Source organism: Mytilus californianus, unplaced genomic scaffold (assembly GCF_021869535.1).
Source record: "Mytilus californianus isolate M0D057914Y unplaced genomic scaffold, xbMytCali1.0.p SCAF_3, whole genome shotgun sequence".
Lineage (NCBI taxonomy): Eukaryota > Metazoa > Mollusca > Bivalvia > Mytilida > Mytilidae > Mytilus > Mytilus californianus.
The window spans coordinates 89,176,803-89,202,689 of record NW_026262679.1 but is presented as its reverse complement, the minus strand read 5'-3'; the positions used below and the strand labels follow the sequence as shown (position 1 = coordinate 89,202,689).

General features: G+C 34.3%; 1 long non-coding RNA gene across 2 annotated transcripts; it reads right to left on the bottom strand.

Annotated features, from left to right (window-relative positions):
* Window positions 1-14,036: 14,036 nt before the first annotated feature.
* LOC127735345 (uncharacterized) lies at window positions 14,037-17,381 on the bottom strand. 2 transcript variants are annotated; one of them, XR_007998322.1, is made up of 3 exons: window positions 16,590-17,381; window positions 15,250-15,651; window positions 14,037-14,578 (listed from the first exon to the last, which is right to left on the bottom strand). It is a non-coding gene; the product is annotated as an uncharacterized LOC127735345 (long non-coding RNA). The 2 variants fall into 2 exon arrangements; XR_007998321.1 differs by lacking the exon at window positions 16,590-17,381 and adding an exon at window positions 15,786-16,561.
* Window positions 17,382-25,887: the final 8,506 nt, after the last annotated feature.

The following is a 25,887-nucleotide window of genomic DNA, read 5'->3' as shown; positions in this document are numbered from 1 at the left end:
AGTTCACTGCTGTTATCACAACTGTCAAACTTCGTTTTTGATGCATCGATTTTTCATGAAGTTCATTTATTAAACTGTACACAATTTTTTTATTCTTGTTTTTTTTAGTATTGAGTCAAACAAATCTTAAGTTTGAAACTATTCAACCAAAGACAAATTGGTAATGAGAATAACCTCTTCCACTATAATTGATTAAAGTATACTTCACAGTAATAGGTAAGCGCGCAATTCAATGAAAGAAGTGAACTCTTTTCTTCTAAAAATCGAACCATTGAAATAATACTAAACTATATGGTATTATCTTAAAAAACATTAAAACAGTTTTACTTAGAAAAACAATTATGATAATAACCTTTCGGAGAATTCAAAAACAACAAAACCAAAGTCTGTTAAAGTTTTAATAAATCTTACGTAACAATAATACAATATAACCGTAGAAACAAATATAAATGTTACGTTCGTAGTTAATCGATTTCTTATCCGTCCTTGTATTCCATTTTCGGTATTGTTATGTTTTCATCGTAATCGTAGACAGTAGAAGATATTGTTTGTGGTGAGCCAAATGAGTCGGAAAATACTCCGAGATTTTTCACAGAGTATACCAAAAAAATATAAAATCACAAAATCTTAATCAAATACATCTTTTGCTAAAATATTACACTTTTCACTATTTGTTCTTTCATAAACGCGTCCCATTTTTTGTATAATTTCTATTCAAATACGGGTAATCCTCGTCCAAATATAGATAGTTCTACGAATTTGAATTATAATTCCGCTGATTGGTTGAAATACTAAAAGATCCCTTATAATACCTCAACGCATAATTTTGTTTGTTCCTCCGCTCAAAAATATAAGTGCACTGATTAGTTTATATAACAAACGTTACAACTATATAAAAAGTGTACAAAACAACAACAATATAAAAAAAGGAAACAATAAATATATGTCTTTAAATAATTCGGATAACATATATACTTCATCAGTATAATCACGAAGACGGTAAAATGGTTCACATCAATCTATTCTGATTTAAAAAAATCTTTAACGTTATACAAATTAAAACCGAACCATGTTGGCATAATTCTAAAATTTCAAAGTTGACACAGGTTTTAAAAGTATTTACAAAAAAAGTAAAACAACAAAAACTCAAAGGAAAATTCAAATCGGAAAGTCCCTTGTCAAATGGCAAAATCAAAAGCTCAAACACATCAAACGAATGGAAAACAACTGTCATATTCCTGACTTGGTACAGGCATTTCCTTGTGTAGAAAATGGTGGATTAAACCTGGTTTTATAGCTATCTCAACATCTCACAGTCGCATAAAATTTCATTATATTGACAACAATGTGTGAACAAAACAACAGACACTGCATAGATATGCATCCAAATAGAATAGTAATGTGCGATATGAGCTGGTACAAGTCTAAAATTTCACAGGTGACGAAAGTTAAGTAATTACAACAGAGCCTGCGTAGATCTACATCTTCAATGAATAGCACTGTCCAATTTGAACTGATATAATTCTTAAAATTCAAAGTTGACGAAGGTTAAGTAATTAGAGCAGAGGCTGCGAATTTATACATCCCAAATGAAAATTATTGTGCGATTTGAACTGGTATAAATCAAGAATATCAGAGTTGGCGAAGGTAAAGGCATTACAATAAAGACTGTGAAGTTATATATATTTAATTATTATGATATTATCCGATGGAGAACGTCTGTCGTAAAGTTGTCAGATATTTAGACGAGGAGGGGATAAGGCGTCTGCGCAATGCTAGGTGTTGTTGTCGTAGAAGTGAAAAGTACAGGTTCCAGCCCCTGTTGGGGAGGAAGTAAAGAATCAGATCTACTCTAACATTTGTATGTTGATTTTCTAGGGACTTTATATATATACCTCATTTTTGTGGTATACCATCTTTTCCACAAGTTTATTGTTTTCTGTTTGGTATTAAATTAATATTAAGATCCATTTTGTTAGATCTGGTGATCAATTTATTTGGCAATCGCCAATGGCAGTCAGCAGGGTTTAAGAACATCAGTTGTTCGACCTGTTAGTCAAATGCGTTTTGTTAAAATAGACTTTTTCACTTTTTTTTGGTCTTTTGAAAATTGTTGTTTGTGCTGTATTTAGACCCCTCTACCAAGAAATTTGTTTTACATGCACACGTATAAAAATTGCGGTTTTTATCCAACGCAATCATAGGTTTGAACGTTGTTTTCAATTTAGACTTTTATATATATATATATAAACAAGTCTAAATTGAAAACAACGTTCAAACCTATGATTGCGTTGGATAAAAACCGCAATTTTTATACGTGTGCATGCAAAACAAATTTCTTGTTAGAGGGGTCTAAATACAGCACAAACAACATTTTTCAAAAGACCAAAAAAGTGAAAAAGTATATTTTAACAAAACGCATTTGACTAACAGGTCGAACAACAAATGTTCTTAAACCCTGCTGACTGCCATTGGCGATTGCCAAATAAACGGATCACCGATGTAATAAATGGATCTTAATTTTAAATTTAATACTTAAACTTGCGGAAAAGATGATATATTTGTTGTCAAGTCAGACATCGTCTGTTACCACATGATTTGCACCATCCTGCAGTCGTGTGGTAACAGACGATGTCTGACTTGCCAACAAATACTAAATACTCAAACATTTACTTGCCACTCCACAGGGTCTGTGTACACTATATTTTGTAATGTAACTTGCAAAACCAAAAATGTTTTATACCTTCTTGAGTGTCGATGTGGCATGCAGTATGTTGGCGAGACAGAACAGCCATTATACAAACGCATGAATGGTCATCGAAGTGACTACACCTGCAAGCCCGACCTCCCCGTAAGTCGTCATTTGAGATCACCTGGGCACGCCCAAGCTGATCTCAAAAACCTTACCATCACAATCATAGACCACAACGAGGGTTGGTCAAGGGCCGACAGACTTGCTCGGGAAAGGTTTTGGATAAGAAAGCTAAGGACAGTTTCCCCAGAGGGCATAAATGAAAAAACATAGAATGTTTTACTCTTTTTCCTGCCATCACTTGTTTCCAGTAACTCCGTCTCCTGTACTAGACTCCTACATTTTTAAGGAATTTCTTAATTATACTAGTTTTAATTACAGAGTTCTACTCATTTGGGATGGATGTAAAAGTACGCAGTCACGTTCAATTATTTTTCTTATCATTATCAAACTGCTATTTATTTGGGGTGTCTAAATACGCAGCCACTGTTTTAATTACTCTACCGTTGTCAAATTTGAAATATTATACAAGTTTAGATCGGTTGGTGCTGTTTATTGGGAATGTATTTCAACGCAGTTGTTGTAACATCTGAACTGTCGTCACCTTTGGAATTTTAAAGTTGTGCAAGCTCATATCGCAAATTATTACTATTTTTGTTTTAGGTATGTCGTTGCGCCGTGTTTGGAAATTTTAGAATTGTACTAGCGTCTCTATGATGTTCTGGTAAAACTGTTTTTTTGTATAGAATTCAAGATTGCTACAGTTTTATAATCAGAATAGGTTGATAAGATTTATTTTACATCGTGATCATACTGATGAAGGATATCTGTTATCCGAAATATTTATAGTTACATTTGTTCATTTTATTGTTATTTTTTGGTGATGTTGTACCCTTTTAGACTGGTTATATATTATATTTTGTAGTGTACTGTATCATAATTATATGATCTATCGCCCCGTAAGATTTATCGTTGGCTATCATTCAGTCATTTTATATATATATATATTTAAGGGTTTAAGAACATCAGTTGTTCGACCTGCTAGTCAAATGCGTTTTGTTAAAATATACTTTTTCACTCATTTGGTCTTTTGGGAAATGTTATATATATATATATATATATATATATAATTAGACCCCTCTAACAAGATTTCAGAGTAGATCTGTTTCTTTACTAGATTGATATGATTCATTTTACATCGTGATCATACTGATGAAGGATAGTTGTTATCCGAAATATTTAACATTTGTTCATTTTATTATTAATTTTTGGTGATGTTGTACCCTTTTAGACTTGTTATATGTATATATATATATAAGTCTAAATTGAAAACAACGTTCAAACATATACAGATGCATCACTCATCACAAGATTCAGTGAAATATCCACCTACTGAATGCCTGGTCAAAAATGCTCACGCTGGTACTCAAAAACAACAACTTCACTTTTGATGGAGATCATTATCTGCAAGTTAATGGAACTGCTATGGGCACCAAAATGGCTCCATCATATGCCAACATATTTATGGGCAAATTAGAAAAACAACTCCTTGAATCTTCCATCGAAAAACCGCTTTCCTGGTTTAGATTTATAGATGATGTGGATATGAAATGGAATAAAAGTGACGAGGATTTAGATACATTCATCACTCATGCCAACAACATACATCCAAGTATCAAATTTACTCATGAGAAATCTAAATCCAAAATCACCTTCCTCGATACCTCCAGCTCGCTCACAGATGGCATCATATCCACTGATCTATATTCTAAGCCTACTGACACTCACCAATATCTGTCCCCTAAAAGTTGCCATCCTGCTCATTGTACTAAGAGCATCCCGTACAGCCAGGCACTCAGAGTCAAGCGAATATGTTCCAACACAGAAACAACTAAAAAACAACTACGTCAACTCGAAACCCGCTTGAAGAGAAGGGGCTACAAACACAGAACTATCCAAAAAGGCTTTCAGAAAGCGGAAACTATTCCAAGGAGTAAACTGTTAGAATACAAATATAAAAAGAAAAATAAAAGGACTCCATGTGTTCTTACTTACCACCCATCTCACAAAAACAGCTTCGGTGTCATTCGTGAGCATTGGAAAACAGTTGAAAAGAATTCCAAACTATCCAAGATTTTTCCCGACCCTCCCATGATAGCTTTTAGGCAACCCAATAGTCTGCGTAACCTGCTGGTGCGGGCTGAAGTGTCTGATAATAGAAGTACTTCTGGAGAATGTAGTTCGTGTGATGAAAAACGCTGCAAATGCTGCCTACAGATGCATCACTCATCAACTTTTCACAGTAAGGCAACCGAAAATAACTATAAGATATTTTGCAATGTTAACTGCAAAAGTATGAATGTTATTTACATTCTAGAATGTTCGGTTTGTGGCCTCCAATATGTTGGTGAGTCAAAGCAGCCTTTCCACAAACGCCTCAATGGCCATAGGAGTGATATCTCTAAGAAGCCACTTCTCCCAGTTTCTCAGCATTTCAGACAGTCTGGTCACAAAATTGATGACTTTAACCGCATGAAGATCCTAGTGATTGAACAGAACATTCACTGGAGTGATGCCCAGCGACAGGTTCGGGAAAGCTTTTGGATAAAGGAACTAAATGTACATCATCCGAACGGCTTCAATAAAAAATACGAAGTTTTATTTTTCACTCATTTTGGGATGTAAATATACACAGTCACGTATATTTGAGTATTGTGTTTTGTTTTATATTATGATGTTCAGGATTTTGGATTAAATCAATAGACCAAAACTTACCTGTATTATTGAGCTATTTTTATACATATAATCAGTATTGTTAAAATAATTGACACTGAAGAAGGCTATTTGTTAAGCCGAAATATTTGTCAACACGATTTATTAACAACATCTTCGTATAATACCATCTTATATTAGTATCGTTGTGCAAATCTCTAGACTTATATATATATATATATATATATATATATATATATATATATACAAGTCTAAATTGAAAACAACAAACCTATGATTGCTTTGGATAAAAACCGTAATTTTTATATATTATACGTCTAAAAAGGTGTACAACAACGCCAAAATAAAATAGGAAACAAAAATTACAAAATTCAATAAATATTTCGGATAACAAATATTCTTCATCTGTATGAGCAGCCTCGTGTAAAATGGCGTCACTAGCTATGATAATTTTAAAAAATCTTGACAATCATACAAATTAAACACCGAACATCGTTTGTATAAAAGTTAATTTTACTTTGACATGAACTAACTGGACATAATTTTAATAACTTCCTTTAAAATAGTTTCAGGTTAGATCATTTCGTAAGACAGATAGGCTGTATCATCTTTGGCACTTGCCCAATACAGCATTGCAATATTTTAAGAATCAATAATAAAATTGTAGTATGTCCTAAATAATCAAAATTATTCAGTTATTAATCATTCAATGGTGTGTAGTTGAAGAGTTTTTCTTCCTATATCATGTGTATGTTTCATAGGTTTTTATATGGGACCTTGCACAAAACAATTAATCAAAAATGAATTGAAAGCATGTTTCCTTTCGTTGTCTTCTAGCTATTTTTGTTGTTGGGATGTTGTCTTATTCACACATCCCCATTCCTCCTTTTATTGACATATTATGTTTTTACCTAAAATGATTTTTAAAAACTTTAAGACAGCCATTTATATATTTAAACTGTTCATATTTTTTTTGGCACTTGTCCAAAGGACTTTACGACTAACTGAAGATAGAAATTTTAAGTGATTAAACATTTAAAAAAAAATGCACGATTAGAAGAACATGAAGAAATTTAATAGCGAAATATCTAATATTCCCCGACGGCCAGGATCGTAAAGGTAATAAAGCTTTATTTTATTTATATTTTTTTAATGTGATTATTTGTACTTTGTACATAATATAGGCTTACCAAAATTATTGATGATGAATTTATTGCAACACACACGAATTAAACACACACACACACACACACACACAGAGAGAGAGAGAGAGAGAGAGAGCATAGATTAATTATGTTCTTTACTTTATATATTAAGTGCTATCCTGAGTCATGATGTTGAAAGTAAACATTAACAATGAATTACATAAACTAATAGGAAATAACTCCTCTTAAGTCCGTTCAAATAGCTTCCAGGCTGTGATTTTACTTAGACAGATATTGTCCATTTGACTTCTATATATTTGCAGAAAAAAATTCTTAAAAATCCATCAAATTAATATATTGTTTTATTTATGTTCATATATGATATATACGAACTCTGACTATTAATTTCATAATTTTTGGTCCATAATTAAAAAAGTTTCCCATTAAGTCTATTTGCTAATTTTATTTTTTGAAGTGTTGATTACCTGTTGGAGTAAGTATAAATAGTGCAACAGTCTTCAAATCAAACCAAAAACAGCATACATGTGCTTTGAATGTTTGTTTCTTTATACCATGTGACTTTTCTTATTTAAATATTAAAGGACACCGATGAAAATGATCATCTCTTTCTAGTTTTGATTACTCATTTTATATCATTTTATATGAAAACTTACTTATATTCATAGATGGTTTTGATTTTGAAGTTATTATTACTAGATCTTTTTTTAATTTTTTTTATTCCTTAAAATTTTGTTTTTAAATTTTGTCTTCGATTGATTAAATATTCCTATAACTTATAAACAGGTCCGGAACACTAGATTTCCTGACTTCAGTATAGATTTGCATAGTAATTTCACAAATTGAAGGTAAACATGGCCTTGAATAATTAACTGAACAATCGACTCAATGAACTACAATGCATTGTGGGCTACTACGAGTTTACTACCACTTAAAAACACGTGGAATTGGTGGGAAAACTGTCAACTTATATAGTGCCTGGAACTCTCATAATAAATAATTTTGTTCAGCTAATGTAATAAATGTAAAATATATAACATAATCTTCAATATGCATGCTCAGATTAAAATAAAATATTGTTTACTGGCTACACGATTCGACTTTCTTTTTCGCCTTGTAAAAGTAGTTGAATAGGTTTTGTCCATTGTTATGCATTGTAGCTGTGCATTAATTCTACGTGAAACAGTGAAATTTCCAATGAAGTGACCACTGTCCAGTATAAAAATCATGTGAGCTCTTTGAAACCTGTCAAAATGGTTTGAAGGAACGGATAACACGCCTCTCTATATATATGCTCTTGGAATTTTTGTTTCCTGTGTAATGCCTTTCCAAAAACATTGCTGCTTCGAAAAACACAAAGAACATGACACTGAAACACTGTGGCGTTGCATGCCTCCCGGCAATATGAATGCAGAATTATCTGTACTGGATGTGCAAATTTTTTATCAGAACTTGATCTTAAATTTAGTACATCATATTCAGTATTCTCAAAAATTCCAAAAAAATGAAATATGCCAAAATATCTATTTTTATAGATTTGGTAACATTGTCAGACAAGAATTAAGAAATGTCTAATACAGCTTCGATAAATTATGATAGTTGATATAGGTTTTATACATGTACTGTACCTGCCAAATTATGAATATATAAATATTACACAGAATTCTATAGTAAATATCTCTTTTCAGGATAATGGAAACCCAATCTTTCTGTAAGGTGTTTGTGTTTGTTTCTTAGAGACAAGGTTATAAATACATACCCTTCCTCGATTTAAATGGCTTTTTTAATCATAGAGATAGGTACAATATCATTACATCAATTATGTGAAAAGCTTAGACATTTAAGTGACCCCAATATATATGTGAAAGTCCCCCTATTTTACGAACCCATTCAAAGTTCCATTTTACTATCTGAATGAAAGTTCATCTAATGGGTAATTGTGTTTTTCACTGTTGTTTCGTTGCAGTCTTGTGGACGAATATCTGAAATCTTCGTTTAATCATCAATAGTATTAAAGGCTATATTTCGGGTAATCAAACACTCGTTTCTTCGTATGGAAACAACTATTCATCAATCTGAGCATGGAACGAATACTTTATATTCATTCCATGCTCAGATTAATGAATAGTTCATAATTTGACAGGCACAGTGCATGTATAAAACCTATATCAACTATCATATAAAGTAAAACAACAAAAATATTAAACTCCAAGGAAAATTCAAAACGAAAAGTCCCTTAACAATTGTCAAAAACTGTCATATTCCTGACTTGGTACAGGCATTTCCTTATGTAGAAAATGGTGGATTAAACCTGGTTTTAAAGCTAGCCAAACCTCTCACTTGTATGACAGTCGCATAAAATTCCATTATATTGAACAAAACAAACAGACATAATAGGTAAAAATGTCAAAAATAGGGGTACAGCAGTCAACATAGTGTTATAATCTAAATCACTATAAAAACAAACAAATATGTCAACAAAGAAAAACAAAATGGCATATAGACAAAGCACATACACAAAAATGAAACACAAGAATACAAAAAATGACCACAGCACAACACAATGGCGGGATGTACAAGTACCGAACCACGCCGAAAGGATATTACACAAATGGACCAAAGAGTAAACGTTAATAATGTACAAAGACAAATAAAAGATCACTATAGGAACACGTAATTAAGATAATAAACAACGTCAGTACCTAGAATCTATAATACATCAAGACCATCATGTATTATTTGTGAAGTTGATACGGAATATTTATCAACAAGGTCTTGTTATCTTCCGATGAACTTTTTTAGAAAAAGGACGACAAGTTCTTTGACATAACCCTGGTTCATCAACTTTCTGCTCAGACACTGGTGACGTTTTACAAAGTCTGAGTAGCAGCTGCAAGCTCTTGAATACCGAATGAGTTGGGAAATGTATATCCCATATGCAGGTGAAGTTGTTATATTGCTACATGTACTAAGGTGGGGGAAATTGATAATTTCAAAATTAAAATCGTCTCGTTTGTCATAGATTCTGGTACTGAGATAACCGCTTATGTCAAATTCGAGGTATAAGTCTAAAAATGAGGCGGAGGAAGCCGTGTCTGTTGTTTCTCTTAAATTCTAGTTCTGGAGGATATATTAATGGAACCCAATCAGAAAAGTTTGGATTGTTTATGGAAAGAACATCATCAATATATCTGAATGTGAAATTAAATGATCTGGCTTCTTTGATCTTCTTGTTTTTGACAAATGTCTGAGGGAACTCCGACTCATATAAAAAAAATAAGAAGAGATCGACAAGGAGAGGCGCACAGTTCGTTCCCATAATTCATCGAAACTGTTCAAGACATTTCTTAATTCTTGTCTGACAATGTTAACAAAATCTATAAAAATAAATTTTTTGGCATATTTCAGTTTTTTTGGAATGTTTTAGAATACTGAATATGATGTACTTACTTTTAAATCAGGTTCTGATAAAAAAAAAATGCACATCCAGTGCAGATAAGTCTGCTTCCATATTGCCTGGAGGCCTGCAACGGCACAACGAAAACATGCTTGAAATTAAGCAGTGTTTCAGCGCCATGTTCTTTGTGTTTTTCGAAGCAGCAATGTTTTTGGAAAGGCATTACACAGGATACAAAAATTCAAAGAGCATATATAAAGAGAGACGTGTTATCCGTTTCTTCAAACCGTTTTGACAGGTTTCAGAGCTCAAATGATTTTTATACTGGACAATGATCACTTCATTGGAAATTTTACTGTTTCACGTGAAATTAATTCAAAGGTACAATGCATAACAATGGACAAAACCTGTTCAACTCCTTTTACAAGGCGAAAAAGAAAGTCGAATCGTGTAGCAAGTAAATAATATTTCTTTTAATCTGAGCATGTATATTGAAGATTATGTTATATATTTTACATTTATTACATTAGCGGAACAAAATTATTTATTATGAGAGTCCCAGACACTATATAAGTAGACAGTTTTCCCACTAATTCCACGTGTTTTTAAGTGGTAGTAAACTCGTAATAGCCCACAATGCATTGTAGTTCATTGTGTCGATTGGTCAGTTATTCAAGGCCATGTTTACCTTCAATTTGGGAAATTATTATGCAAATCTATACTGACGTCAGGAAATCTACTTAGTTTTAAAATATACAAAGTCACATGGTACAAAGAAACAACCTTTCAAAGCACATGTATGTTGTTTTTGTTTTGATTCGACAAAATAGCCAGCACAGAAACTTTCATTGCAGGATAACCCTACACACCATAATGTCTTCCAATAAAAGAGATACGAGATAGACGTTTATGAGACAGCAACCAAAGGTTTTCGTGGGTTCTAATATCGTTCTGGATAGTCTGTTTACGTTTTATCAGAACGGAAAAATAACAATCGTTCTGTTGATTACACTTTCATCAATACGTTATATTTACCTGGTGAGGTATATAACAACGATTTTTTTTTAAACGAAATAATCTGATGGTGATGAAATGATGTCCTGGCACTGTGCTCTATTTAATTGCGTTTGGTGGGGAAAATATTCAATTATTGATGCAGAAATTTGTATAATTGATAGTAAAGACACCAAGCATACTTTTAGGAGGTGCAGAAATTTGTATAATTGATAGTAAAGACACCAAGCATACTTTTAGGAGGTGCATTTTTTCAAATGAGCAAAGTTAATATAAAAATAAGAAGATGTGGTATGATTGCCAATGAGACAACTCTCCACAAGAGACCAGATGACACAGAAATTAACAACTAAAGGTCACCGTACGGTCTTCAACAATGAGTAAAACCCGTACCGCATAGTCAGAAGGCATAGAAGGCCCCGAAATGACACATGTAAAACAATTCAAACAAGAAAACCAAAGGCCTGTTTTATGTTCAAAATAATGAACGAAAAACAAATATAATATACAGCAACAAACGACAACCACTGAATTACAGGCTCCTGACTTGGGACAGGCACACACATAATGTGGCGGGGTTAAACTAGTTTGAAGGCGCCAACCCTCCCCTAACCTGGGACAGTGGTTTAACAGTACAACATAAGAACAAACAATAAAAATCAGTTGAAAAAGGTTCAACTCATCAGATGGATACAAATAGAAATACATCTAACAAAAACACAGAGTGGACGTGGCAGGGTACTTAAACATCCAAACAACAAAAAGACACCAAGTACAGATCTGAGAGTACTCACAGTTACTGACAGCTAGTTCAAAGCCAATAACAACTAATAAAGAAAATCATGCACCTAAGACTAAACTATCAATCAGTAAACATCCAACATCCAATTGATTTAGTGTAAAGACGTCATTAACAGTCAGAGAAAAACATGACCTTGTGCAATACCAAGATACAGGTATCGAAGTCTATTTTGTGCTTTTCCAATTTTCCGATACAAAAATAAATATACATATAATAGTCAGGTGCATAATCCTCCTGCATCATGCAAAATTCCCTATGTCTATACATTGTGGTCATAAAGTATAAAAAAGGATCCAGCTAATAGAACAAGATTTGGCTTTAATATCATATATCTCGTTTCTCTGACAAAAGGCTACTTTCGTGGTGTACTCTAGATTTTTTTTATTGTTATTCAACAAAATCAATTCCAATGTCTTAATTCAGCATAAGCCATACGTGTCTTCTGCAGCTACAAATCGGATTTATTTATAACAAGAAATATAAGCAAGAAAAGCAGCAATTTAGCTGCTAGAGGTGATATGGGATTTTTATCAGGTGATGCTCTATTAAAAGTTGAAGTTTTCAAATTATGGAATCGTCCTAAATGTGACAATACCAATATAATGTGTGAAAAAGTTCATACAAGAGATGCGAAGGATACCAAAGGGACATTCAAACTCATAAGTCGAAAACATACTGGCAAAGCCATGGCTAAAAAAGAAAAAGATAAACAAACAACAGTATACAAAACACAATATAGAAAACAAACAAGAATGTGTCCATAGTACACGGATGTCCCACTCGCACTATCATTTTCTATGTTCAGTGGACCGTGAAATTGGGGTCAAACTCTAATTTGGCATTAAATTTAGAAAGATCATATCATAGGGAACATGTGTACTAAGTTTTAAGTTGATTGGACTTCAACTTCATCAAAAACTACCTTGACCAAAAACTTTAACCTGAAGCGGGACAGACGGACGGACGAACGGATGGACGGACGAACGGACGCACAGACCGAAAAACATAATGCCTCTCTACTATCGAAGGTGAGGTATAAAAAGACTGAGCAACAAGAACCCCACCAAAAACTGGGGGTGATCTCAGGTGCACCGGAAGGGTAATCAGATTCTGCTCCACATGTGGCACTCGTAGTGTTGCTCATGTTAGTACAACCCCGGTGATAAGTCTGATTTGGTAGGTCACATTCGCTAGAAAGGGGAGACGGGATTGTAGTAACGACAATTGGGACATATCTGGGCGATTAGAAGAAAATCCTCATGGGATTATAGAATGTTACAGTGAGCTCGTAAATATAAGTTGATTGAAAATGTAGAAGAGAATATTAATTTGAGTAATTTATGGGATTCTATATAAACCATTGAAAAAGAATCTTGGTATCAGGAGTTATGGAATGATAACAATAATGTCAATGGTAATAAATTAAGATTTTATAGATTGTTTAAAAGTTGTATTGGTAAGGAGCCTTGTGTAAAGTTTGTTAATAATAGATGTAGCCGACGAATTTTTTCACTATTCAGAGCTGGTTCGTTACAAATTATAGTTGAAACCGGTCGATATGCTAGATCACCGGAACCTCTACAAGATCGTTTGTGTATTTTATGTGATGGTGGCCAAATTGAAGATGAGAAGCACTTTCTTTTTTAATTGTTGTTTTTACTCTGATATCAGACATGATTTAAATGCCAAAGCCTGTCTTCTAAATGTTGATTTCGATTATTCATGCGATATTGAAAAACTGCGTTATCTTATGTGAAATGAGAATATGGTTCCTTTTTTTAGCTAGTTCCATTTATTCTATGTTTTACCTGAGAAAACATGTTATAATCTAGAAGATATATAATGTATTTTTTTGTTTTATTTACGAAATACTTTTTACATGTAAAAAATGTTGTCTTTTTATCTTTATATTAGATGTCTGTTTTAATGATAGTGACTCATAAGTCGTTTTCGGCTGAAATCCTTTTACTAAATGTTAGGTTCTTATGACTTTGTGTATATATATATAATTTCGTTTCAAATTTAGCCCAACAATGTTAGATCGTCAAATTTGCGTTAGCAAATTTTTGTTCTTCCCTCAGCGGGATACGAATCCATGCGTCTGTGACATCGTGGCAACACCGCCTGCACCATGTCCAGCGCCCTAGACCACTCGACCACCTAGGCTACATAAGACAAGAAATGATTGTAACAGGATGCTGTTACGAAGTCTCCCAAACGAAGCTCCCATAATTCGTAATTCCCAGGGTCGCCTGACATTGGGCAAAGTCCAGTGAAAATTGGTTAGGTCCAGTAAAGTTATATGCATTAGTGATGCCTAGGGACTAACCCTGAATATCATTCAAATCATCTTGGCATGACAAACCAGAATATATATGGTTAAGGGGTGGGGATCTCGACCATTTACAAGATATTAGAACTTTCTCAAATGGCAGGGGATCGGGATGACCCCTGGGGATTAACCCTGTATATCATTCAAACCATCTTAGCATGACAAACCATAATATATATGGTTTAGGGGTGGGGATCTCGACCACTTACAAGATATTAGAACTTTCTTAAATGGCATGGGGTGGGGGTGACCCCTGGGGACTAACCCTGTATTTCATTTCATGTGTTTTATCATGACAAACCAGAATATATATGGTTTAGGGGTGGGGATCTCGACCATTTACAAGATATTAGAACTTTCTCAAATGGCAGGGGGTCGGGATGACCTCTGGGCACTAACCCTGTATATCATTCAAACCATCTTAGCATGACAAACCAGAATATATATGGTTTAGGGGTGGGGATCTTGACCATTTACAAGATATTAGAACTTTCTCAAATGGCAGGGGGTCGGGATGACCCCTGGGGACTAACCCTGTATATCATTCAAACCATCTAAGCATGACAAACCAGAATATATATGGTTTAGGGGTGGGGATCTTGACCACTTACAAGATATTAGAACTTTCTTAAATGGCATAGGGTGGGGGTGACCCCTTTGGGACTAACCCTGTATTTCATTTGATTTGCTTTATCATGACAAACCAGAATATATATGGTTTAGGGGTGGGGATCTCGACCATTTACAAGATATTAGAACTTTCTCAAATGGCAGGAGGTCGGGATGACCCCTGGGGACTAACCCTGTATATCATTCAAACCATCTTAGCATGACAAACCATAATATATATGGTTTAGGGGTGGGGATCGTGACCACTTACAAGATATTAGAACTTTCTTAAATGGCATGGGGTGGGGGTGACCCCTGGGGACTAACCCTGTATTTCATTTGATGTGCTTTATCATGACAAACCAGAATATATATGGTTTAGGGGTGAGGATCTCGACCATTTACAAGATATTAGAACTTTCTCAAATGGCAGGGGGTTGTGATGACCCCTGGGGACTAACCCTGTATATCATTCAAACCATCTTAGCATGACAAACCAGAATATATATGGTTTAGGGGTAGGGATCTCGACCATTTACAAGATATTAGAACTTTCTCAAATGGCAGGGGGTTGGGATGACCCATGGGGACTAACCCTGTATATCATTCAAACCATCTTAGCATGACAAACCAGAATATATATGGTTTAGGGGTGGGGATCTTGACCATTTACAAGATAATAGAACTTTCTCAAATGGCAGGGGGTCGGGATGACCCCTGGGGACTAACCCTGTATATCATTCAAACCATCTTAGCATGACAAACCAGAATATATATGGTTTAGGGGTGGGGATCTCGACCATTTACAAGATATTAGAACTTTCTCAAATAGCAGGGGGTCGGGATGACCTCTGGGCACTAACCCTGTATATCATTCAAACCATCTTAGCATGACAAACCAGAATATATATGGTTTAGGGGTGGGGATCTTGACCATTTACAAGATATTAGAACTTTCTCAAATGGCAGGGGGTCGGGATGACCCCTGGGGACTAACCCTGTATATCATTCAAACCATCTAAGCATGACAAACCAGAATATATATGGTTTAGGGGTGGGGATCTTGACCACTTACAAGATATTAGAACTTTCTTAAATGGCATAGGGTGGGGGTGACCCCTTGGGACTAACCCTGTATTTCATTTGATTTGCTTTATCATGACAAACCAGAATATATATGGTTTAGGGGTGGGGATCTCGACCATTTACAAGATATTAGAACTTTCTCAAATGGCAGGAGGTCGGGATGACCCCTGGGGACTAACCCTGTATATCATTCAAACCATCTTAGCATGACAAACCATAATATATATGGTTTAGGGGTGGGGATCGTGACCACTTACAAGATATTAGAACTTTCTTAAATGGCATGGGGTGGGGGTGACCCCTGGGGACTAACCCTGTATTTCATTTGATGTGCTTTATCATGACAAACCAGAATATATATGGTTTAGGGGTGGGGATCTCGACCATTTACAAGATATTAGAACTTTCTCAAATGGCAGGGGGTTGTGATGACCCCTGGGGACTAACCCTGTATATCATTCAAACCATCTTAGCATGACAAACCAGAATATATATGGTTTAGGGGTAGGGATCTCGACCATTTACAAGATATTAGAACTTTCTCAAATGGCAGGGGGTTGGGATGACCCATGGGGACTAACCCTGTATATCATTCAAACCATCTTAGCATGACAAACCAGAATATATATGGTTTAGGGGTGGGGATCTTGACCATTTACCAGATAATAGAACTTTCTCAAATGGCAGGGGGTCGGGATGACCCCTGGGGACTAACCCTGTATATCATTCAAACCATCTTAGCATGACAAACCAGAATATATATGGTTTAGGGGTGGGGATCTCGACCATTTACAAGATATTAGAACTTTCTCAAATGGCAGGGGGTCGGGATGACCCCTGGGGACTAACCCTGTATATCATTCAAACCATCTTAGCATGACAAACCAGAATATATATGGTTTAGGGGTGGGGATCTTGACCACTTACAAGGTATTAGAACTTTCTTAAATGGCAGGGGGTGGGGGTGACCCCTGGGGACTAACCCTGTATTTCATTTAATGGGTTTTATCATTTAGAACATTTTCAATTAAAAAGATTGTGTCTATCACAAACGGTTTTCAATTTATAATCATTTGAAAATTTTTAAAAATAAAATCCCATAGGGTTCTATAGTAAAACCCTCTTTTCTTTTTGCCCCTCAAAGTACCCCTTTATAAACCCCATTGCACAAACAAAACCCTGATTGCACCACTAGACATGTTAGTCTAACATATTGTGAAATCCTAAGTTAATCTGACAAGCGGTTTTGGAGAACGGGTGCGGACAAGTTCAAATTTAAAAGCGGCGGAAGAGGAAGAGGAAGAAGAATAATAATAATAATAAGAACTGAGCAAAAACAATAAGTCTTCCCAAACTTCGTTTGGGAGACTTAAATATAGCTTTCGGTGGTCGATGTAATGCCTTTCCTCGTCGGCTTTATCTAGGGTTGTAACACAGTACATGATGTATAGTGGCAAGTAGATGGTGTACTTTTCAGATCAGCTATTTTATCTGTCGTAAAGGATGGTAATGCAGGGGCAGATCCAGAACCTTTGTCTGGGGGGGGGCACCATTAAACCAAAATTAAATATTTGTTTAGAGATGTTTATATTCGAGTGTGGGTGGTAATGATGGGGGTTGTTAGATCATGGTTTCTATAGTTCTATATTATTTATTTTTTTACCTTTTCACTCTATTCTTATTTCTTCTGTCAATTGATCTCTATTATATTCGTCCTAAACATGCATGAAATATTTGCCACTGGACGTTAAGCAACCAGCAATCAATCAATCTATTCTTTATATTTCATCACCTCTTTACCATCATGTTTATTCTGTTCTATATTTTTGGTCCCGCTTCTAATTTAACTTTTTTGCCCCTTATTGTCTTATCTTTAAACCCCATTCATATCCTCATAAAAAGGTTTTTTTAAAACAAATTGTTGGTTTCCTTTGAAAATAAGAGGGAAAAGAAATACGACATTCAGTTTAAAAAAAAATCTTGTATGATATTGAAAAACACAGTTTTGAAAAAAAATCAAAAGAAATGGTAATGTGAGTCTTTTGTAATGTAGAACTGGGACATAGTATTATAGTCCCAGTGAAGTCATATCCCATATATCGATATCAACATTCTTGGCACTAAACATCTATTTGTACATATTCTTTAAAAACATAGATTTAAGTTAGTTACTGTAATTTCTTTCCTGATCAGAAGATTTCACCTGTTAATCGATCTTAATCTGTGATTTTGTATTAAAAACCAATAAAAGTATTCGTACTATTCCAATCAACATGTACATGTAGTTTACATAAAATCTTTTGAAAAGAGTCAATTCACACAGGTGTCAATATTTACACACACACCGATCAGTTGTCATAAATCACGCATGTTGAAGCTGGGGTGAATTAACGGCCAGTTTAATAATCAAATCACAAGCTGTGATTGATTTCCGCTCTAGATAAGCAGATTCAGTAGCAAGGAATTGTACATTTAAAAAGAATGGAAACGCGGCCGACTTCAAAGAAAATTGTATGATGCATCTCTGACTTGGATGGTGTGTTAATTACATCCCGTCGCTCTAACTGGCTCATTACTTATCTGGCAGTAGTTATCGAACTTGGTCATTTAATCATGAAATGAATCTTTAGATATACAATTCCTTCAATGAAATAAACAAAAAAAAACGACCTAAAACAAAGTTACTTCTGAAAAACATTTTTTTTTCTTGTACCTCTTCTTGATATTTCACGAAGGTATGCAACAATTAAGATCAATTAATTATAGATGAAATCTGACATTATACGAGTTTTTAAAAAGATTTAAGGTAATGCAAAAAGTTAAAAAATAACTTTTCAATTTTGGAATATGACTGGTATAGAAAAGTATAAAGGAAGAAGTACGTGAACAGATGTAGTATTTTGTCTAGATAAAAGAACTTAGATAATAGGTGTTATAATAAACACCGGTATGGGATATCCAATTTGCAGGTATAATCTATCATGTATCATTGATAAGCTAATTTTTGTCGTATATATATTTAAGCAGGAACCGTGTATACTAACTATTGTTGCCGTTGTGGAGTTTCGACTGTAAAGAAACAACAAAATAGTAAACAAACCAAAAACAACTCAGCAAAACCAAGATGGCGACCTAGCAAAATGGCGTCTTCCACCTGTTTCTGACCCACTGCAGAAAATATTCTAATGCTCACCAAACGCCTTCGGGCACCGAGCCGACCATGCGAGGGATGTACATCCAGTCAAGGTCGTTAAACACTTCCAGTTAGTTAGTTACTAACTATAGGCTGTCCCTGATTTAAGGTGTCAAAAAGAAATCACGCCGAGCTCACCTGTTAATAAATGCTCGGCGGGTATCCCGATTGATCTCGAGCCGCGTTTCCATTCCTTTTAAATATTCCTTGTCAGTAGCAATAAAAGTTTTTTAGAAATTTTTTTGATGACCTGGTCCTGGGGGGGGGGGGGGGGGCGCACGTGCCCCCTGTGCCCCCGGTAAATCCGCCACTGTAATGTGAATTACCATGCCACGCGCAGCTAGATCGGGCCGGGATTCCAGGCTAAACTTTATGGCAGACATTCTCCATCGGATATCACGTGGTTATACAGGGCTAACACCCGATGATATATATATACAAGGAATTGTATATTTAAAAGGAATGGAAACGCGGCTCGAGATCAATCGGGATACCCGCAGAGCACCCGCAGAGCTATAATCCATGTCTGACTCGGTCGGAAGTATGATGAATAATATAAAGAATCATGACGGTGGTCCATTTCCTGTCATATAGATCGGTCTTTTAAATTCACGGGGTCATCTGCTTGAGAAGATATAAAGGAGAGAGAAACCCAAAATCAAGAATAAACTTCCATTACGTGAATAGTTAAGGCCTTAGGTATCATTTTAATGCCTCATCGAACATATGTTTGTAATATTTTACTATGAAAATTCTTATTAAAATAGACCTCGGTCTTGAAACTTGAATGAGTTCCATCCGGATTACAAAACAAAAAATACAGTGTTTTGATTTTTTTCTAAAAGCTCGGCAACTACGAAGTGCAAAACAAAATAGTTGATATCATTATGAAGCTGAAACCTTATTCTAGTATTTTGCCATTTTTTTAAGTTTCTGGTAACATTTCTGAATTTTCTACGATTTTTCGAAATTTCAGTTTTGAATTTCATTATTCTGTCAAAACACGTCTTTCGATCTGGGAGTGTAATACGATTTCTTCTCATTATTGGAAAGTAGAAAGAATAAAGTGAGAAAATGAGATATCATTTTAAAGAAGGAATATTTTCCTACAGTTTGGTATAAACTACGAATTCTAAATGATATTGGTACAATGTAAATGATTTTATTTCGAAACATGTTGAAAATTTTAAGTAGTGCGTCAATAAATACGCCAACACGCCGTATTCTGGTATGGGTTAAATAACTACTTGAAATAGATGTGACATTGACATACAATTTAAAAGCTTAGTCTTTTTTCTATCACATTGTGTTGGTTTTATGAAAATGGTGATAAAAACGAATTTGCTATGATTTTTCAAAATCCCATGTTTATAGTTCACATTGACGCCATTTTGATCAGTCAAGTTCCACACCGACGAAGTCGGAAATTACAGGCAAGAAATGTATATAAGACTTCCGATTGGGATTGATTGTGCCGTTTTGTACACGATTTTAATCATTTATTTTTTTGTCAAATACTATTTTTATACTTAATCGTTGTTTGGTATAACAGTTTGCCATTATCAAGCATGCTTTGCAGCAAATTACCACAAGCTTAAAAGCAAAACAGTTCATTCCATTTTTCTAGAAGAGCAGTAGTCTAGAGGTCGCAAAATATTCCTTCGGTGTTAAAATAAATAATATGCGAATGTCGGAAAGTTTTAACTGTTTCTAATAAAAAAAATTATTGCACGACGGCATAATTTAGCATTTATTAACAGGTGAGCTCGGCGTGATTTCTTTTTGACACCTTAAATCAGGGACAGCCTATAGTTAGTATACACGGTTCCTGCTTAAATATATATACGACAAAAATTAGCTTATCATTGATACATGATAGATTATACCTGCAAATTGGATATCCCATACCGGTGTTTATTATAACATCTATTATCTAAGTTCTTTTATCTAGACAAAATACTACATCTGTTCACGTACTTCTTCCTTTATACTTTTCTATACCAGTCATATTCCAAAATTGAAAAGTTATTTTTTAACTTTTTGCATTACCTTAAATCTTTTTAAAAACTCGTATAATGTCAGATTTCATCTATAATTAATTGATCTTAATTGTTGCATACCTTCGTGAAATATCAAGAGGAGGTACAAGAAAAAAAAATGTTTTTCAGAAGTAACTTTGTTTAAGGTTGTATTTTTTGTTTATTTCATTGAAGGAATTGTATATCTAAATAGATTCATTTCATGATTAAATGACCAAGTTCGATAACTACTGCCAGAGAAGTAATGAGCCAGTTAGAGCGACGGGATGTAATTAACACACCACCCAAGTCAGAGATGCATCATACAATTTTCTTTGAAGTCGGCCGCGTTTCCATTCCTTTGAAATATACAATTCCTTGGTATATATTATTCGTCTCAAATTTAGCCCAACAATGTTAGATCCTCAAATTTGCGTTAGCAAATTTTTGTTCTTCCCTCAGCGGGATTCGAACCCTTGCGTCTGTGACATCGTGTCAACACCGCCTGCACCATGTATATAGACACTGTAATGGGTGGTGAAACTTTAATAAAATAGATTATCTTATCTGTATCAATGTATTGATAAGCGAACTGATGACCATAAGACTGTTTGAAGGAATGTTGAATGTCCGAAACATATTCAAAAAGATTCAAATAGCATTAATATTCTACTGCAGTTGATACACTGCAAAATATAAACACGAACCTTCAAGCATTAGGCGTTCATCGTTGCCGTCCGTCGTTGTAAACTTGAAAAATAAATATTCTCATCTGAAAATAATGGGCAAAATGTAACCACACTTACTGTGAATGCATGTTTCTTAGATAATCTACTTTAAAAATTATATCCGCAGACTTGATCCATCAACAAACATGGCCGCTGTTGGTACGATTCGGACGCATGAGGTTTTTATAGTATAGAAATAAGGAGATGTGGTATGATTGCCAATGAGACAACTTTCCACCAAAGTTCAAATGAAATAATTGTAAGCAATTATAGGCAACCGTACGGCCTTCAACAATGCGAAAAACCAATACCATATAGTCGGCTATAAAAGGCCCCGACATGAAAACGGGAGGTTAAGCTAGCTATTTACCCACCATTTTCAGGAATATGATAGTTGTTTTCCATTCGTTGGTTGATATAGTCGATCGTTTGGTTAATACTTTTTTGGGTAAAAATAGAACATAACGAAATATTGCAGTATTCTGGCTTATATCTTATATACTAAAACATTAAGAGCAAACCTGCAGACCACTTATACATTCAGGTATTTCACATCCAATATTTTATGGTTATATTTTATACAAAGCACAAAAATGTCGTCATCACCTCAAAAGCTAACCAAACCTTTAAACAGACTTATTCACAAGGGATATACTTACAATACCGTTGACAAGTCATCAAAGATGGCATTCTTTGGAATTAATATTGATTCACTCATAGGGTCTTTGCATCGGAAATAAACACATTTATTCTAGTCTAAAACAAGTTGTTGACATGATACGGGTTATGTTCTTCTCGTATAAATTATTTTGGCATGCTACTAAACCCCTGACGGGAGGGATTGTGGTTAATTTTCATCTGATGAAGATATAATCTTTCAACTAGTTTAATTGGAGCTGGCAAGTCAGTAACTGCTAGTAGTCCTTAAAGTTTGTTAATTTATGTTTATCATTGTCATTTTCTTAGTTTCTTCTGTTACCTATTCTAACATCGGACACGGATTTCTTTTGAACTGAGTTTTACTGTGCGTTTTGCTGTGTGTTTGTTTATTCCACACTCAGCTAGAGATATAGCAGGAGGATTGAGATCTCACAAAACAAGTTTCACCCGCCGCATTTATGCGCCTGTCCCAAGTCAGGAACCTCTAGGCTTTGTTAGTCTTGTGTGTTTTTTAGTTTTGGTTCATTTGTATATCTCGGAGTTTAGTGTGGTGTCCATTTCGCTGAACTAGTATACATTGTTGTTTAAGGGCCAACTGAAGCCCGCCACCTGATTTTCTCGCTGCGTTGAAGACGTATTGCTGTTCTTTGGTTGGATTGTTGTCTCTTTGACACATTCCTCGTTTCTATTTTCTATTTCATTCAATGACCAGACCAAGTAAAATTTCCAGATAAGTCATAATTTCAGAAATCGCCAGTTTACTCCTTTTTGGAGTAATTGCCCTTGAATGTCGATTGTCACCCATTTTTCTAATTTCATTGCAGAAACTAAGAAGTAGATAGAGAGAAACTGTGAAAATCAGAAATGATCAGCAAAATAAGATCTTCTAATAAGTCACATGGCAGAAAAAGGTCATCCAACTTATCAATAATATTGCCCTTTAATGACGATTTATACTGACCCATTTGTATGTGATTTCTGTTGAAACTATAAAGGAAAGGGAGAAATTGTAAATAGCAAATCGTAAGATCTACAAACAAGTCTGTGAAAAAATAGTCATCAACGAGTTACTTCCCATGAGTGACGTTTCTTACCTATTTTTTATGTGACTTCTGTGACAACTGTAGTAGATAGAGAGAAGTTGTAAAGAGTAAATATAATCAGTAAAATAAAATCTACAAATAACATATAAGAGCCGAAAGCGTCAATTGATTCCCGTTATATGTTATTCTATTTTTATCCTTCTTAGGTTTGACTATATAATCTTGAAAACTTTGAAAGAAAGAGAGATACTTTAAACTGTAAACAATTATCAATAAGACAGGATCTACTAATAAGACAATATGGCCAAGCTAATCAGTCTTTTCAGGAGTTATAGATAGACTGAAACCTGCTTAGTTAAACTGATTAGCAACAGAAGATCTTCAAATAAGTCAATATGAATGAAATAGTTAATCGACTCATTACAGGAATTGTTGCCCTATATCACAATTTAACCTAATTTTTATTTAAAAAAAAATTTAAAAAAAATCAATCTATAGTTACCCACTAGTTTCCATTCAACACAGATTTTCTAGCTCCTTTGAATAATTTTAAGCGATACAGGATCCTTGGAGACTAGTTTGTTTTTGTTCAGCGAATACTTTGAAGAGCAGCTGGTGTGATTTCCGTGGCATTTAAAAACAAGAGGCTCCTAGGAGCCGGAATCGCACAACTGGATTTATTTGGGGGTAGATCTTGCATCAGGGTTTATTTTGCTGTTTAATGTATATTAATGTGTGTTTGAACATGTCTTTAGAAGTTTCTCTCTCTATATCATAGTTTCTATAAAACCCTAAAAAAATGGTAAAAATCATCTTTTTAAGGGAAATAACTCCTATAAGAGATCAATTTACGATTTCGGTCATGTTTGCTTATTTGTAGTTCTTACTTAGCTGAACATTTTTGCTGTTTGAAGTTTCTCTATCTATTACAATAATATGTTTCTGCAAAAGATCTTAAAAAATGAAAAAAAAAAATGTCTTTCAAGGGTAATAACTCCTATAAGGATTTAATTGACTATTTCAGTCATGTTCATTTATTTGAAGGTCATAATTTGCTGAACATTTTTGCCATTCAAAATTTCTGTCTATCTATCATAGTTTCTGAAAACAAAATTTAATATTTAATAAAAAATAGTTTTTCAAGTGCAATTACTCATATAAGGGACTAATTGATGAATTTGGTTCTCAAATTTATTGGTAGATCTTACTTTGCTTAACATTTTTGCTGTTTAAAATTTCTCCTTATCTATAATAGTTTTCACGGTAATTACCATAAACTGCGATTGGCAGGAATAAAAACGCAAACTTCAAACTAGAAATCCTAAAGATCAATAAGCCAAACTTTTGTTAAAATTTGTTTCGATATTTCAGAGAAGAATGTTATTTGAAAAGTTTACGACGACGGACGACGACCAAGAACGCCATGTGATGGCAAAAGCTCACATGGCATATATACATTTTCTACAAAACACTGGACAATACAACCTATTTATGATATTCGTGTGTCATCTCATATATATTATACATTTTTATTTTTATTATTTTATAGCAGAACTGCAATAATGTGTATCGGAATTCTCATGATTCTGATGGTAGTGTCCGGATACATGGCCAAACCAGCTGACAAGACAAAAGGCAAGATTTAAAATAATTACTAGTATTTCGCTTTTCCTACTTTGACAACGAATTCAAGTGAAGCTTTGAAGGTCATATAACTACTTTAATCAGCAATTAAATACATGAAATCAAACCCGGGTTTGAACTGGTGTCAATTTTTGGGCTTCATCATCGTGACTCATAAAATGGAAAAGTATTGAAACTACAGTTTTTAATGGTTTAGGTGTAACACCACTAATTCGGGCTCTTTCAGAAAGCACATGCAGAAAGTAGTACATATTTAACACAAAATAGTTCCTACGCATGGGTGTAATATTCAAAATGTGTAGAATATTCAGGTAATTTTGGTATCTAATAAAAGCTGAATGACTGGTGATCACTGTAGAACACTTTTTGACTTATAATTTTGAATAATAAAAAAATTGCATGTAATTTAAAAAAGAGGGTACATTTTGCATGCTTGTCAGATCTGAAGTACCTGTTTTGGTACATCCGAAGTTTATAAAAGGATATTTTAACTTTTTCCACTCAGCAAAGACACGACAATGGTTATCGTCATAAAACACCATATACACACTATGATGTTTTAATAAATGACTTTTTACAATTTCCACCGAAGCTGTTTGTATGTATACCCTTTTGCATGATCCTATTTATTGCCACTTTGGCGAATGATTTATATATAAAAAAATGATTTTAAAATGGAATGGTATGATTTTAAAATGAAATTCAAAGTAGCA